We start from the raw sequence: 11,901 nt of genomic DNA, 5'->3' as shown, positions 1-11,901 counted from the left end.
ACTGCCTGTTTGTGTAATCTTGGCAACATTGTTGCTAGGTGACACTGTGGTTGATAGGTGTGGTACTGATACTGTGCCTGCCTGGTGTTACTTTCTAACGTTACTTTGTCGCAGAGTGATATGGATCTGTGCAAAGGAATTCAGCATCATAGCCGTTGTATACACTCATTATACCACTACTATGAACCAATCAGATTGCTTGATTTGAGCTACCTGTTTTATAATGAACTATATACAGTGTCTGCAAGGACTTTTTGTTGTACCATGCAGGCATTGGACAAAAATAGATAAAGTTCTCAGAATAAGTTCTCAGATCATGTGCATTGATGTGAAAATTTGACCAAAACTAAAGAATTTGTTTGGGGATATTTTAAGGCAAGGATTTGATGCATTAGTGTTGAGTGACAGTGTAGGTGGGACTGACTAAAAATAAAATACATGTTAGTAAAGGAACATGGAACATGTAGAGGGCCCAGGGGAATCTCAGTGACTCGGCAAGACACCTGCATGTGACCTCAGCAAGGACACACGGTCATAGAAAATGCATATCCTAGAGACAATAACTTTTGAAAACACAAGCTTGATTTATCTTAGATTGCTAATGGCTCATATTAGCTTCTGCTAGTCTTTGGCTTGAACAATGGCTGTAGATTTTGCCTGTCTCAGGCTCATTTACCGTAATCTGGTCTGTCCACCAAGCCATAAACTTTAGTAACTACTGGTCTTCCATTGAGTGTGTTGTGCTTCTTTGGAATCTCATTGTAAAAAAAAAAAAGGCGACAAACTTGAACCCTGAAACTGTAATTCCTCCTTTGAATGGATCAATACTTGATTATGGGTTCAGCAGGATTTTGGCATTTGATAGTGACATCTCTGTAACTCAGTAATAGTGGCTGATTTATTTCAGAACCTTTCTGCACTCCCGCATCAAGCAGTGGGAACAGCAATTTGTGAGTCTGAAATGTGCACACCGTTGTTTCCAAGTAGTGTCAGAGATTGCTTTGTCTATGACTGTATCTTTGTCTGTGTGTGTCAGTGTGTGTACACATATGATGGCTGCCCGCAGTGCATCTGCTTCACTGCTCCATTTGATTGCTCACTTCAGTAGCACTCTGGGAAATGTTAATGGAGGGCAGTTAACGTCAGTTACAGTTCACTACCATCTGTACTCAAGCCACCATCACCCCGATGGCAAGATGGATAACAAAAAAGGTGGAGACATTTACCAAGTAGGGTTAAGAAAGTCAGAGAAAGTAAAGCAGAACACCCCCTGCTGTATTGATGCAGTCTGCTTAATTGCATTTTTGTGTGCTTATACTCATTAGTGTGTATGTGCACAAACCTCATGTTGGTGTGACTGAAGTGTGCACTTGCATCCGCATTTGCATCTCTGTGTGAAGAAGGTGTGAAGCAGACAGACAGTCAGGTACATCTTGTCCAATGGTCCATCTACCACTTTGGCTACTGTTGCCCTGCCACGGTTATCTCACACACACACACACACACACACTGCTCGCTCTGTTGCTTCCCTGACCTGAGATTGCTGCTCACATCTAGGGAAGCATTGGGCCGTATACAAACACACACGCGTGCACACACTCACATACCCAATGATTTATGGCCTCCAATACGGTCAATAAGAGCCATGGCCAAGATGAAGGACTTGCTAGCAGGACACACACACACACACACACACACATTCCTGTACGTGCCTCATAGTGAGGTCCAGGTTAATTAACTGCTGGAGTGAGGACCACCCTTTCTACTATACTTAGAGACAAATGCATGATAGATTCCAACACTGGGTGGCACCTTGATGCCAGTTTCCACCTCAGTTCCTTAAAAAACATGAAGGAAATTTTTAATTTTTTTAACCCAGTTTACCACTGGAGTGGGGACCTTTTCAAGGGGGCGCTATTGAGTTCGTTTCAGAATGGACTAGTTTAACTACCTTCTATTTTTAGCATTAAATTTAATAATTTTAATGTTCTAGTATAACACATTATGTAAAAATAAGTCAGTATGGGCATTTTTAAAAAGAATTGCCCAGTCTGAGATTCATAGATAAGCAGAATACCTAAATTTATGGAGGTGACCATCGATTTGACTGCTGTACAAACATACATACTTACTGGTCAATTACTGCTTTACTAAAGTAAATATAACTTGAGCAATCCACATATACAACTTTCAACAAAGCTGCAGGGATATAAAAGAAATCCATTTTATTTATTCATTTAGCTGAAGCTTTTATCCAAAGTGACTTACAATTGCTATACATGTCGGAGGTCGGAGGTCGCACGCCTCTGGAGCAACTAGGGTTAAGTGTCTTACTCAGGGACACAGTGGATGGTTCACAGTGGGGGATTGAAGTGCGCTATCACCACCCCCAAATCCATTGTTTATTAAGCATAAACAGAAATAAATTATTCCAGAAACAAACTATTGCCTCTTGTACAACTCAAAAAATACAGTAAAGTGTACTGTATCATAACTACTATTAATTCACCAATTAAAGTGAGGGCCAATATGAAGAAAATTGATATTATCAGACAATCAATTGAAAACAAGGAACACTGTCTTGCAAAGTACAATGAAAACAAAATAATCCTTTGAATTTTTTACAACTGGTTTTGAGTTTTAGGAACGCTGAACACTAGCTTATTGTGGCTAGTCTTGCCTTTTTACAGTACATCATCTGACACTATATGGTCCAGGATAGATTAATTTCAGATTATTATCAATCAGTAGTTCAGTAGGAGACTGTAAATGGCAAAAACATTTGGCTTTTGAATTCTTAAGAATACGTGAAGCGCCGCTTTGTCTAAGGGTCACAATTGTGTTGTACACAAAGTTTGACATCTTTCCATGACCCTTGAGCCAAGGCCTTTTCTCCATGTATACATTGCTCACAGTCCTTTTTTCCAGGCACTCTACATCGCAGTTCTCTCTACCTCACTCCATGCTCTCTTGCTCTCTCATGTTTGACTTTGTTCTTCTGTGGAAGCCTGGGGGTCTCATCTACAACAGGAACAGACAAACATCATTTCCTATTAGTCGATGAAACCTCAGGTATAATGGATTTTTTAAAAAATGCTCATGTGTATTCAAGTGCTTTAATTAAATGTGACAACCAAGAACTGACAGATGATTGCAACTCTCTTACCATGGGACAAAAAAGGTTAATTGTTAAAGGTCACAAAAACACATTTAATATTTACCATCATCAGTGTTGGGCAGTAACGCTTTACTGTAATAATATTACTTTTCCCTGTAACTAGTAGTGTAATTGTAAAGTGAAGTGTAGTTACTTTTCTAAAAAACTCGTTACTAAACGCACCATCCTTGACATGAATCCACGACTGTGCGGCAGCTCAGCGGTACCGTATGTAAAGACCATAGCATACTCGCTGTTGTGAATACGATATTAGTTAATAACTCGGGAGAGATGCTTTGTTTGGGGGCAAAGGCAGGGTGGTAGTGAAAGCAGTGTTTCCCATAATTAGCCTATAATTTGGTTAATTGTCAACGCTGACCACCACATTAATTTAAAAATTTTTTTACTAGGCATATTTAAAATCATGTTTGACCGAGGAGCTGTATTGAGGAGCAAATATTCGTGCAGCACCTCCTGGCTCGCGCTCTCTTTCTCTCTCGTGAACACCGCTGCACAAACTTGTCCAAAGTCTGTGTTCGGTCCCGTTCATACAGTGTTTACTGGGAGGCTGCTGAGCGCGGTGTCGTTGCACGCTTGGCTCCTGTTCTGGTGCCCAAACCAGCGCCGCTTGCTGAGGCCTAAAACCTCCAGTGCCTGAGTAGAGGTGTAACGTTAAACACAAAACACTCCCAGGTGCTGCGAGCTCCCAGTCCGGGCTGAGTCAGCTACGACCACTAGGCTAACTGAGCTTATAAGATCACAGCAGCTACTTAATGGCACTTAGCAGTTACTTTAGCAACAAGTAACACATCTGTTCATCAGCAACCTCCGTAAATCACAGAGAGTTGAGACAGAGTAGCTGGGGGACACGGGGAACTTTAATGTTATTTTATGAGGCCCAACAGTTACTGTGTTGCCTTAGTAGACAGCAGAGGACGCAGACAGAACTAAATAGATTGTGATCTGTAGCACGACAGTAATGATCTCTCTGAAAAGATAGATCGTGGAGACATTTTAATCGTCCACAATCTAATATTGCCCACCCAGTAATAAGTAAAGTAATACTTTAAAGGAGTAATAACTAGTAATATATAATAATTTCTGAGTAACTTGCCCAACACTGACCATCATAAATTAGAAAAGAGTTACAAACAAACACTCAAACAAAAGTACACATACACTTACAGTAAGAGTAAAGTAGTACTCTACTTGTCTTTTGACTGAGTTAAAGTATGAAACAAAGGCAGGAGTTTTTGTATATTTCATAATTAAAGCAATTTAACTCACCATCAGTGAGTTCTCCTTATCTCTAACTCAGCGCAGGGGTCAGAACCTCCATCTGAAAAACAAGAGCATACAAAAAGTAACACCTCATACTATATAGTGTGGGTAAGGCTGCATCCTTCTGTATTTGTTAACTGTTAGAGAGTTGAAAAGTGTTTCAGGTTTTAAATGGACAGCATCCTTACTGCCAAAAACATATTATCCACTGGTCTTCCTCTCTTCACTGTGTGTGGGGTGGAGGTGAAAGTGAGACTTTCACCTGTGAAAAACAGCAACAGTCATTTATTATTACTCTGTGCTCTAATAAAAACCCAAGTTGCAGAGTACAAAGACTGCCGGTGAATAAAAGGAGTTTTAAAATGACTTGTCTTGACCTTCCAATGTTACTGGCCTGTATGGATCAGTTACACCATTTTCACTATACTAAAACTAGAGCAATTACACACCCAATACCTCCTTTGCGAGCATTTTCTTTCCTTTCTTCATTTTCTTTTTGTTAAACATATTTCACATACTTGTTAGTGTTGTTTAGATTTTTTTATATAACACTCGGCTAATTTTGTTAGGCCTTTTTTAAATAATGACTGCACATACAGTATAAACACCGTCCGTGGAAATTGTGGTACTGACAGAGGATTAATCAGATAATTGCACACTAATAATTATACGAGGACTGAATATCAACTGCTCTTCTAAAGGTGTAACTGTTTCTACAGTGTATATATTCGCGCAACATCTCTCGCTCACTCTCTCCGTCTCTCATGAACAGCGCTGCACAAATCTCTCCAACACAAAGCTGTCAATGTCAGAGACCCACCTTAGTTGGTATAGGGAATTAAACCTGAACGTGTCACTTACAATCGATGCCGTAGCGGTGAGAGTCGAGCTTTCAGTACAACGTAAACAAAGAAAGCAGCATGTAACCTTTCAGACCCACCGCACAGAAAGAGGCCCATTATTTCAGCGACTTGCGCCGCGCTAGGGCACTTTGTTGCTGTGTAGAGGATCGCGCACCGCACGCCATGCCGCAGTCGAAGTACTTTTGTGCTGAACCCAGCGCAAATCGCTTCTTTTCTGAAAGGTTCTTTATGGAAGAACATAGTCCTTTCAATACCTTCCGTCACTGAACATTTAACGTTACATCTGTGTTGAAAAAATGTTGCCAGGTGTAAAACACTACATAACATCAGGAGCTTTTAGACTTTCAGGACTGTAGGCTACCAATTACCTGCATTTCAGTTATTAATAACACTGCATGAATGATGTCTAGATGAGAGTTGATGACAACAATTCAGTTTATTTCCCTCTTATTAACAGTTTCCCCTGGGGAATAAATGAAGTTAATATTCCTCTTATAGTAATAATACTTACATATTATAGAAACACAATTGTTAATGTAATTTAATATTAAAAATCAACTTAAGTTATTACTAGTGAAAATTAATGCATAATCGTGAAACCGTGATTATTTCTCTGACAATAATCTGTAATCGTTGCATCCCTATTGATGATAGGGCTGGGAAATCTGTCACAATTTAGGGTGCTATGATTACATAACAATAATAATTCCCAATGTATCTTTGTGGGTATAAAATTTTTGTTCCATAGAATTACTTTATGAATGACCACATTCATAACAACCTAATCATTAAAACCAATATAATAATCACTTATTTCCATTTGCTTTATTAATACAATCAAAGTACACAAACTGACAAGTATGTAACTGAATTGAATCTTGACTAATAAACTGTTGACATCTTTGAACAGACTCCACTTATTTTTCAGTAGGTCGTTTACTTGTCATCCACTCTCAACGTTTTACCCACATTACGACTGTCGCAGCAAGAACTGCATGGTATCTACAACTTTGCAAGTTGACAAGGCACAGCAACAAACTGACTGCAGTCCCACTGACATCTTGCTCTCAGGATTGGCCAAAAAGTTGCAGTCTCTGCCTGGGACTCTACTTTCATTTAAAAAAGAAATCTGCCATCAACTTTTGTCTGAGAGAACAGAACGAGCAGGGACTGATTTGAGTTCATGCTCAGGACAAAGGCTTTTTTACATAGTCATTTTAGTAGTATAGTGTTGAATAATACAAATAAATTATGTTAATAACTGACAATTAACGTAAAAGTTAATTTACCTTGAAGAAATAGTTTTTTGGGGGAATACATGTATTGTCTTTCTTTCTGAGGGTTTATTGAGAAGATCAAATCACTTTAGTGTGCATGCTAAATATAAATAAATCTATATTATCTAAAGCTAATTGGCTGCTGGCTCTAACTCCATATTTAGTGAATAGACATGACAGTCCTTTACTTTTCTCATCCAGCACTTGGCGAGAAAGTGAATAAGCACACGTACCAAAATGTTGCAACTGTTCTAACATGTCATAATATAACATCCATAACTTCACTAGAAGTTTTAGTCCGTGTACACGGTGACAGCGTGCGTGCTGGTCAGGACTGGTAAATGAAACTGTTGAAACACGAGAGACTGGCTTGTGCTGAGTAGGGATGCAACGATTACAGATTTTGTTGGTACGATTATAGTCAGAGGAATAATCACGGTTTCAAGATTATCATGATTATTTAATTTAACAACACTAGTAATTACTTAAGTAGGTTTTTAATATTACATTAACAATTATAAAACTATAATATTTAAGTATTATTATTAATATAAGAGGAATATTAACTTTATCTCCCAGGGGAAATTGTTATTGGGGAGGGGAATAAACTGAACTGTTGTCATCAACTCTCATCCACATGTATAAGTTTTAGTGAAAATGATGATGAATGTTCAATGATGAAAATTGAGAACATGTCTCATGCAGCGTTATTAATAACTGAAATGCAGGTAATTGGTAGCCCACAGTTCTGGAAGTTTATAAGCTCCTGATGTTCTGTTAGTGTTTTACACCTGCAACATTTTCTCAGCACAGACAGGAGGAAGCAACAGGATGTTAAATGTTCAGTGACTGAAGGTCGGCAGAGGACAACGTTCTTCCATAAAGAACCTTTCACAAAAGAAGTGATTTGCACTGTGTGGAAGCTGGGTTCAGCGCAAAAGTTCAGCTAATTTGACTGCTGCTTGCGTGCGAGCTCGTCAAGCTTTGGCGTGGCACAAGCCATTGAAAATAGGCCTCATAGCGCAGCGGTGCTGTCGGTTACACCTGCTTTGTTTGTTTATGTTGTACTGAAAGCTCGATCTCAGTGCGACAGCATTGATTGTAAGTGTCACAATTATATTTAATTCCCCAACAACCTGCCACATTATTTAAATAAGTTATTATGTATTACCTTTACTTACTTATTTTAAAACAATTGTAAAATGGGTCGCCAAATTTACTTGGGCAGCTGTTAATCTACCTGGACGGCCCGCCCAAGTAAACCCTATGTGTGGGAAACGCTGATTAATTAACCGTGACGTTTTAAAGCACGGTTAATAGTGAAATCCAGCAATCGCTACATCCCCAGTGCTGAGCAATATCCCATTCAGTCAGCTGTTTACCCCAACCCCTTGTAAAATGTAGCTTTTCCACTGCAGGCTATATAAATCCATCTCGCCTGATGTTAGCAGTAAGATTACTGGCAGCTAAAGTTCAGGAACAGCGTTAAGATTAAGTACTGTAAAATAATCACAACTTCTAAGCCTGCAGATATTCAATTTCTGATTAGGGCTGTACGTAACGATTATTTTTCAAGTCAATTAATCAAACGATTATTTTTTCAATTACCCAATTAATCTAACGACTAATTTTCTGTATTCTAAAAGGAAAAAAGTTGCCTATTACTCGATTAACATACCAATTTATCCAAAATAAATATCAAAAACATTCCTAATAAATAAATCTATATTTTAATCATCCTGATGAAGCACATTAGAATAATGTGTGTGTGTATATATATATATATATATATATATATATATATATATAAAATAAGAATAGCAGCAAATCTTAAAATGAATCAAATTTCCACGCCATTGATGTGTTGTGATAACAACAATAACAGACATTAATTATTAGGCTACTTTACTTAAAACTTTTAATGTTTTTGACATGGATTAATTTCAATATTGAGTACTGCAGTATGATAATCAAATGTATTTCTGCATCAGTGTCGGGCAAAGAAAACAATTGAAAGGATTCACAGACTGTACAGACAGTCACAGATCGTCTGTAATGTTAGTTTCAGCTGTTTTCTCGCTCATATGTGGCCGTTAATTAAAACAGAAAATATGAAACGGCCGAACGTTCGATGTCTTGAGGTGTAACGTTATGCTACAATGACAGCAGCGGGGCAAAAATTACTTTTAACATGAAAGCGATTAAGAAATACTACGTGTCCTTGTGCTGATGATGTGCCATGCTCGTGTGGCGACAGAAAGTAAATAGGATTTGCGGTGCTGCCGTCAGTGCTCCAGGATACTTTCGCTCACGTGTTCATGCTGCTTCACGTATTCGTGGACAGTTGTGCTGCAGTGAAGCTTTTCTCAGATCACAGAGACTGTCTGTCTAAAATACTTCCAAACTTTAGATGGTCGAAGGCACGGTCTTGTAGCTGGAGCTTGTCCGGGGGAATCCTGCCAACACTGGATCGACTATGTTGACGAATTGCCCGAGCCCTAAATTCCTGTTTATATTATCGGTCTGCAGCTGATATTGTTTCATTTAAAAATGTCAGCTTTAACGCTGAATCACAACTACTACTACTTTTACAGTGAAGAAAGAAGTCAGTGTCAGGATGGAGTAAAGAGTTTGTAAAGGCACATACCTGTGTTTGACTCATAGCGATCTCTTCCTGGACCTAACACCAATGAGAATAATGAAAATGATGTCATGTTATACTCTGAACAAAATATAAAAATAACAATGTGTAGTAGTAATATTAAGTGATACAGTACTGCTGCATTTCATATCATATAATACATCTCTCTACACAGTGAGAGAGAGAGAATAAACACATGTTTTAAGTGAATTGGACACCCTGTCATAAATACGAGGTTACGTCTCAAGTCTCCAGTGAGACAATGTGCCATTTGTGCTTTGTTTCCAGATACTGCTTTATACTCAGTAGCGACTATTCAGGACACCTGTACAATCTACTGCAATTCTGTACAACAGGTTCAGTTTCTGACCATTTTGTCAGGAATGTGTAAATTCAGTTCTGTTTATTACTAAGCCTATAGTTCAAGGTGTTGTTACACTGAAAGGTGATTTTGCTCTCCCTGTTTATATATATGAGTAGGGCGGAATATTAAACACATCTGAATATGATGTAGTCCAGTACAACATTTTCACCAACTATGACCTCAGTGCTAAAAAATTTAATTCACTTAACACCTATATGACTGTGTCAAAAAAGAAAACTGATTAAAGGCATCATTAAAGTAGACTTTGTGGCAGCACTGTTGTAATGGATTGTATAAGACTTTACAGGTGTACTTTATAAAGTAAGTGTTACTTTTTGAAAATCCGTTGCAGGCTGCGGGCAGATTTTACCTAATTTTATAAACAAACTGTTGTCAGGAAACATCACGTTTTCTTCTTTTTATGGTGGCAACTGTTATTCAGCTCTCCCTGTCAGAAGCTTTCCCTCCACTAACTAAACAGACAGTCACAGAGGTGGGAGTGAGACAGGCAATAGGAAAGGGTACTAAATCAATCAAGTAGTAGCTGATAAATATTTAATTTTCACACAATAAGCCATGAGAACAGAGCTGCTTTGGGATCAAAATAATAATAAAAAGAGACTGTGTTACATCTACTTCAGTGTCCTCTCTCAGGTGTAATGTTGGCTCACCTGTCTTGGGCCACATCCGCACTACTACGTTTCTGTTTAAAAGGAGATTTAAACCAAAAACGATCTCCGTCCCCAGCAGCATTTTATCTGCATAACAGAATGGATCTCTGTCTCTGAATACGTGAAGTGGCCGTCCACATAGCCTACACTGAGCATGCGCGTGCCGGTATAAACAGGAAGCACATTGTCTACTTCGCATTAGTAGAAGATTTGTTAAAAGAAGAAGGTACTACTACAGACTAAAAACCACACCAGAGATAGTTCTGCATGGATCTAACACGAGGTGGAATTGTTACTGACAGTAACAGGGGAGTTAAAAGCAGCTGTGGCAGCAGAAAAAACAGACTGGGATTTGTCGCAAAGCAAATACGGCCTCATGCACAGTAGCCTATAAGTGTATTGTTATTTACACAGAAAAAAATATTTACAATTTAACAGCACTATTCTGTTGCATCTGCACTAAATCCATTAAATATGCACTTCTGCCATCATGTTAAACCATGTACCTATCAATTGTGTGCTGGAGATCTGACTGGAGCGGTTCTGGAGCCACTCAATTAAAGTTAGAGCTTGCTGTTTTCTTCCATTCAAAATAATATTGCACATTAACATCATTTGACAAGAAGCAGAAATATCTATAAATCTTACCTGCTCTGAAATTGCCTCTTGCGTCGGTTAAGATGAAGTCTTCGTCTTTAAATTTTTCAAACAAATCTCTCCAAACTCCTGCTAACAAATCTCTCCAAACTCCGGCCACGCTCTGTTTTCTTCTGCTCCTCTCTGCTGCGCTGCTGAAAGGTTGGGGGAGGGGGGAAAGTTCCAGGTGCAGGGGGGCGTGTCCCTCCGCTGATGGCCCATTAATTAAGCCTGAGCCGAGAGGCTGCAAAGTCACCACAATATTCTCCACTTCTCAGCTCTGACACAGAGGCCTGTGTTACAGGCTACAGTGTTTAAAATAAAGCAAGAAACACATTTATCAGTGACAGTAGAAACACCAGGCTTTACATACTGTTAGAAGTAAAATTTCATATATTTAAAATTTTACTTAACTAAAAGTATAAAAGTACCATAAGCAAACACCGTAATTTAATTGTTGACTGTATTTTATTCATCTAAATCTGAAATGCAGCTAGTAACAAAATCTATACAATTTTAGACGTATAAAGAAAAATGGTGGTTTTAGAGAGTCTTGAATCTGTGGAACTGTACAGGCCACTTTGTGTGTATTTGTATATGGGGCAGCGGAGGTTTAAGGGGGACCTCAACACTGTCAGGAGAACTGTCTGTGTTCCCTCCACATTTGCCCAGGTTCTGGCTAAGACATCATAGGAAGAGACTTGAGGGAGATGCTTTGCTCAGTCTTATTAATGGCTCTTTTTTGTCCTCAGGAGATAAAAAAGGATGCCCTGAGCACATTTTGAATACTGTACCTTCTGTTTTAAGTGCAACAACTTTTCCAGTGCACCATCCAGCTGATAGTTACTTTAAATATAGTACAATGGTCCCTTACTCAAGAAAAGTAGAAATAGATATTTATCACAAGTCCTCAAAAAGGTATAAAAGTATTCCATAGTCATAGTGAATATACTTAAGTATCAAAAGTAAAAGTGCTCATTCTGTATGACATTGTAGTACCTCAGTTCATGC

At 38.6% G+C, this 11,901-nt stretch overlaps 1 long non-coding RNA gene across 1 annotated transcript; it reads right to left on the bottom strand.

Moving 5' to 3' along the window:
• Nucleotides 1–2,925: 2,925 nt before the first annotated feature.
• LOC119909683 lies at nucleotides 2,926–11,052 on the bottom strand. Its single transcript, XR_005445514.1, has 4 exons — nucleotides 10,903–11,052; nucleotides 9,226–9,258; nucleotides 4,445–4,496; nucleotides 2,926–3,021 (listed from the first exon to the last, which is right to left on the bottom strand). It is a non-coding gene; the product is annotated as an uncharacterized LOC119909683 (long non-coding RNA).
• Nucleotides 11,053–11,901: the final 849 nt, after the last annotated feature.

The sequence above is a fragment of the Micropterus salmoides genome, unplaced genomic scaffold, assembly GCF_014851395.1.
Source record: "Micropterus salmoides isolate LMB-PRFRI ecotype aquatic unplaced genomic scaffold, ASM1485139v1 Ms_hic_scaffold_1819, whole genome shotgun sequence".
NCBI lineage: Eukaryota > Metazoa > Chordata > Actinopteri > Centrarchiformes > Centrarchidae > Micropterus > Micropterus salmoides.
This window is presented reverse-complemented; position numbering and strand designations above follow the sequence as displayed.